This window comes from Sciurus carolinensis, chromosome 5 (genome assembly GCF_902686445.1).
Source record: "Sciurus carolinensis chromosome 5, mSciCar1.2, whole genome shotgun sequence".
Classification (NCBI taxonomy): domain Eukaryota; kingdom Metazoa; phylum Chordata; class Mammalia; order Rodentia; family Sciuridae; genus Sciurus; species Sciurus carolinensis.
In genome coordinates, this window is record NC_062217.1 from 87,736,136 (window position 1) to 87,742,135 (window position 6,000).

The window sequence follows — 6,000 nt, forward strand, 5'->3', positions numbered from 1 at the left end:
GTTGATTGTGTTATTGAAATCCATGGTTTCTTTGTTCAATTTTTGTTTGGAAGATCTGTCCAGTGGTGAGAGAGGTGTGTTAAAATCGCCTAGTATTATTGTGTTGTGGTCTATTTGATTTCTGGAATTGAGAAGGATTTGTTTGATGTACATGGATGAGCCAATGTTTGGGGCATAGATATTTATGATTGTTATGTCTTGCTGATTTATGCTTCCCTTAAGCAGCATGTAATGTCCTTCTTTATCTCTTCTGACTAGTTTTGGCTTGAAGTCCACATTATCTGAAATGAGGATGGATACTCCAGCTTTTTTGCTGTGTCCGTGTGCATGGTATTTTTTCCCTGTCCTTCCACCTTTAGTCTGTAATAGCAGAAATTAATAATGGTCTAGCATTTCCTTTTAAACATCCTGATAAATGGAGAACATGTCCATTTCATTGAGTGTGGTTTCCGCAAGCAAAAGTTTCTTTTTCTGAAGAAATAAGACAGTTGATTCTGCCATATATTTCTTTTTTTGTTTTAATGGATCTTTTTAATTTTTATTTATTTATTTATATGCAGTGCTGGTTATCAAACCCAGGGCCTCACTCATGTCAGGCAAGTGCTCTATCACTGAGTCACAACTCCAGCCCCAGCCTTATATTTCAGATATGGACTTTGGGCAAGATTTATGTGACGATCTTTATGAAATTTTTAAAACTGACAAGAGTTTTGTCAAAGCTCCTTTTGAAAGTCAGATGTCTGTGATGAGGGGTCAGATCTTAAAACTTACTCAGGCAATGAGACATGGAAAGAGTGCTGTTCAGTTGATACAAATGCCTTGTGTGATTGTGGAATGCAGTAATGGGGAAAGTCAGTGTTGGATTCTCCACCCCGACCGCCCCTTTACATAGACGGTCCATTGGAGGAAGTCATTTTTTTTTTCCCTTCTGGTAGCAGGTGTAAGGGAAACAACTGTTGCATTATTAAAATATTGCTGCAATGTAAATCTACTGTTAAGGGCTCCAGATGCCAAAACTTCAAATAATTTAAGTATTTAAAAAGGTTGCATTTTGTTTTTTTTTTTTTTTTTTTTTTAATTTACTTATTTTTTTTACGTTTACATAGGGTAATGATGTTTATTATATTTTTCCCCTCCCCCCCACCCCTCCCACCCCTCCCACCCCTCCCACCCCTCTTTTCCCTCTACACAGTCCTTCTTTCCTTCATTCTTACTGCTCTCCTTAGCCTAACTCTAAACCTAACCCTAAACCTAATGCTAGCCCCTCCCACCCCCCATTATATGTCCTCATCCGCTTATCAGCGAGATCATTTGTCCTTTAGTTTTTTGAGATTGGCTTATCTCACTTAGCATGATATTCTCCAATTTCGTCCATTTGCCTACAAATGCCATAATTTTATCATTCTTCATTGCGGAGTAATATTCCATTGTATAAATATGCCACAGTTTCTTTATCCATTCATCAACTGAAGGGCATCTAGGTTGGTTCCACAATCTGGCTATGGTGAATTGAGCAGCAATGAACATTGATGTGGCTGTATCTCTGTAGTATGCTGATTTTAAGTCCTTTGGGTATAGGCCAAGGAGTGGGATAGCTGGGTCAAATGGTGTTTCCATTCCAAGCTTTCTGAGGAATCTCCACACTGCTTTCCAGAGTGGTTGCACTAATTTGCAACCCCACCAGCAATGTATGAGTGTTCCTTTTTCACCACATCCTCGCCAACACCTATTGTTGCTTGTATTCTTGATAATCGCCATTCTAATTGGGGTGAGATGAAATCTTAGGGTGGTTTTGATTTGCATTTCCCTTATTACTAGGGATGTTGAACATTTTTTCATATATCTGGTGATTACTTGTACATCTTCTTCTGTGAAGTGTCTGTTCATTTCCTTAGCCCATTTGTTGATTGGATTATTTGTATTCTTCGTGTAGAGTTTTTTGAGTTCTTTATAGATTCTGGAAATTAGCGCTCTATCTGAGGTATGGTTGGCAAAGATATTCTCCCACTCTGTAGGCTCTCTCTTCACATTTCTGATAGTTTCCTTTGCTGAGAGAAAGCTTTTTAGTTTGAATCTATCCCAGTTGCTTATTCTTGCTTTTATTTCTTGTGCTATGGGAGTCCTGTTAAGGAAATCTGATCCTGAGCCAACAAGTTGAAGATTTGGACCTACTTTTTCTTCTATAAGATGCAGGGTCTCTGGTCTGATTCCGAGGTCCTTGATCCATTTTGAGTTGAGTTTTGTGTAGGGTGAGAGATAGGGGTTTAGTTTCATTCTGTTGCATATAGTTTTCCAGTTTTCCCAGCACCATTTGTTGAAGAGGCTATCTTTTCTCCATTGCATATTGTTGGAACCTTTGTCTAGTATGAGAAAATTGTATTTATTTGGGTTTGTGTCCATGTCCTCTATTCTGTACCATTGATCTACCTGTCTATTTTGGTACCAATACCATGTCCGTTTTTGTTACTATTGCTTTGTAGTAGAGTTGAAGATCTGGTATTGCAATACCCCCTGCTTCGCTCTTGCTACTGAGGATTGCTTTAGCTATTCTAGGTTTTTTATTCTTCCAGATGAATTTCATAATTGCTTGCTCTATTTCTGCGAGGTACATCATTGGGATTTTAATTGGAATTGCATTGAATCTGTATAGAACTTTAGGTAGTATAGCCATTTTGACGATATTAATTCTGCCTATCCAGGAACATGGGAGATCTTTCCATCTTCTAAGGTTTTCTTGAATTTCTTTCTTTAGTGTTCTGTAGTTCTCATTGTAGAGGTCTTTCACCTCTTTTGTGAGATTGATTCCCAAGTATTTTATTTTCTTTCGATGCTATTGTGAATGGAGTAGTTTTCCTAATTTCTCTTTCTGAAGATTCATCACTTATGTATAAAAATGCATTGGATTTATGAGCATTGATCTTGTAACCTGCTACTTTACTGAATTCACTTATGAGTTCTAAAAGTTTTCTGGTGGAATTTCCAGGTTCCTCTAAATATATAATCATGTCATCAGCGAACAGGGATAGTTTGAGTTCTTCTTTTCCTATTCGTATCCCTTTAATTTCTTTGGTTTGTCTTATTGCTCTGGCTAGAGTCTCAAGGACGATGTTGAATAGAAGCGGTGAAAGAGGGCATCCCTGCCTTGTTCCAGTTTTTAGGGGGAACGCTTTCAGTTTTTCACCATTTAGAATGATATTAGCCATGGGCTTAGCGTAGATGGCCTTTATAATGTTTAGGAATGTTCCCATTACCCCAATTTTTTCTAGTGTTTTGAGCATGAAGGGATGCTGTATTTTATCAAATGCTTTTTCTGCATCTATTGAAATAATCATGTGATTCTTAACTTTAAGTCTGTTGATATGGTGAATGACATTTATTGATTTCCGAATGTTGAACCAACCTTGCATCCCTGGGATAAAACCCACTTGATCGTGGTGCACTATCTTTTTAATATATATTTGTATGCGATTTGCTAAAATTTTGTTGAGAATTTTTGCATCGATGTTCATTAAGGATATTGGTCTGAAATTTTCTTTCCTTGATGTGTCTCTGTCTGGTTTAGGTATCAGGGTGATATTGGCTTCATAGAACGAGTTTGGTAGGGTTCCCTCCTCTTCTATTTCATGGAATAGTTTGAGGAGTATTGGAATGAGCTCTTCTTTAAAGGTTTTATAGAACTCGGCTGAGAACCCATCTGGTCCTGGACTTTTCTTTGTTGGTAGGCTTTTGATGACCTCTTCTATTTCATTGCTTGAAATTGGTTTATTTAAGTTGTGTATGTCCTCCTCGTTCAGTTTAGGTAGTTCATATGTCTCTAGAAATTTGTTGATGTCTTCGAGGTTTTCTGTTTTGTTGGAGTATAGATTTTCGAAATAGCTTCTAATTATGTTTTGTATTTCACTCATGTCTGTTGTGATGTTTCCTTGTTCATTCCGAATTTTAGTAATTTGAGTTTTCTCCCTCTTTCTCTTTGTTAGTGTGGCTAAGGGTTTATCAATTTTATTTATTTTTTCAAAGAACCAACTATTTATTTTATTAATTTTTCCGATTGTTTCTTTTGTTTCGATTTCAGTTGATTTCGGCTCTGATTTTAACTATTTCCTGTCTTCTACTACTTTTGGTATTGGTCTGCTCTTCTTTTTCTAGTGCTTTGAGCTGTAGTGTTAACTCGTTTATTTGTTGATTTCTACTTCTTTTTTTGAATGCACCCCATGAAATAAATCTTCCTCTAAGTACTGCTTTCATAGTGTCCCAGAGATTTTGATATGATGTGTCTTTGTTCTCGTTTACTTCTAAGAATTTTTTTATTTCCCTCCTGATGTCTTCTGTTATCCATTCATCATATAATAGTGTATTATTTAGTCTCCAGGTATTGGAGAAGTTTCTGTTTTTTATTCTGTCATTTATTTCTAATTTCAATCCATTATGAAATGATAGAGTACAAGGTAGTATCTCTATCTTCTTGTATTTACTAACAGTAGCTTTGTGGCATAAAATATGGTCTATTTTAGAGAAGGATCCATGTGCTGCTGAGAAGAAAGTGTATTCATTCTTTGTTGGATGGTATATTCTATATATGTCCGTTAAGTCTAAATTGCTGATTGTGTTGTTGAGATCTATAGTTTCTTTATTCAATTTTTGTTTGGACGATCTATCCAGTGGTGAGAGAGGTGTGTTAAAATCGCCTAGTATTATTGTGTTGTGGTCTATTTGGTTTCTGGAATTGAGAAGGATTTGTTTGACGTATGTGGATGATCCAATGTTCGGGGCATAGATATTTATGATTGTTATGTCTTGCTGATTTATGCTTCCCTTAAGCAGCATGTAATGTCCTTCTTTATCCCTTCTGACTAGTTTTGGTTTGAAGTCCACATTATCTGAGATGAGGATGGATACTCCAGCTTTTTTGCTGTGTCCGTGTGCATGGTATGTTTGTCCCCATCCTTTCACCTTTAGTCTATGGGTGTCTCTTTCTATGAGATGAGTCTCTTGCAGGCAGCATATTGTTGGATTTTTCTTTTTAATCCAATCTGCCAGTCTGTGTCTTTTGATTGATGAATTCAGGTCATTAACATTCAGGGTTATTATTGTGATATGATTTGTATTCCCAGTCAATTGACTCATATTTGTTTTTGACATGATTTGGTTTCTCCTTTATTTGGCTATTCCTTTAGGCTAGCGCCTCCTGTTGCTGATTTGCATCGTTGTTTTTCATCTCTTCCTCATGGAATATTTTGCTGAGAATGTTCTGTAATGCTGGCTTTCTTTTTGTAAATTCCTTTAGCTTTTGTTTATCATGGAAGGATCTTATTTCATCGTCAAATTTGAAGGTAAGTTTTGCTGGGTATAAGATTCTTGGTTGGCATCCATTTTCTTTCAGGGCTTGGTATATGTTGTTCCAGGCCCTTCTAGCTTTTAGGGTCTGGATTGAAAAATCTGCTGATATTCTTATTGGTTTCCCTCTGAATGTAATTTGATTCTTTTCTCTCGCGGCCTTTAAAATTCTGTCTTTATTTTGTATGTTAGGTATTTTCATAATAATGTGCCTTGGTGTGGGTCTGTTGTAATTTTGTATGTTTGGAGTTCTATAGGCCTCTTGTACTTGGTTTTCCATTTCGTTCTTCAGATTTGGGAAATTTTCTGTTATTATTTCATTGAATAGATTGTTCATTCCTTTGGTTTGTTTCTCTAAGCCTTCCTCAATCCCAATAATTCTCAAATTTGGCCTTTTCATGATATCCCATAGTTCTTGGAGATTCTGTTCATGATTTCTTACCATCTTCTCTGTTTGTTCCACTTTGTTTTCAAGGTTAAATATTTTGTCTTCAATGTCTGAGGTTCTGTCTTCCAGGTGTTCTATCCTATTGGTTATGCTTTCTATGGAGTTTTTAACTTGGTTTATTGTTTCCTTCATTTCAAGGATTTCAGTTTGGTTTTTTTTCAGTATCTCTAACTCTTTATTGAAATGATCTCTTGCTTCCCGTATTTGGTCTTTTAACT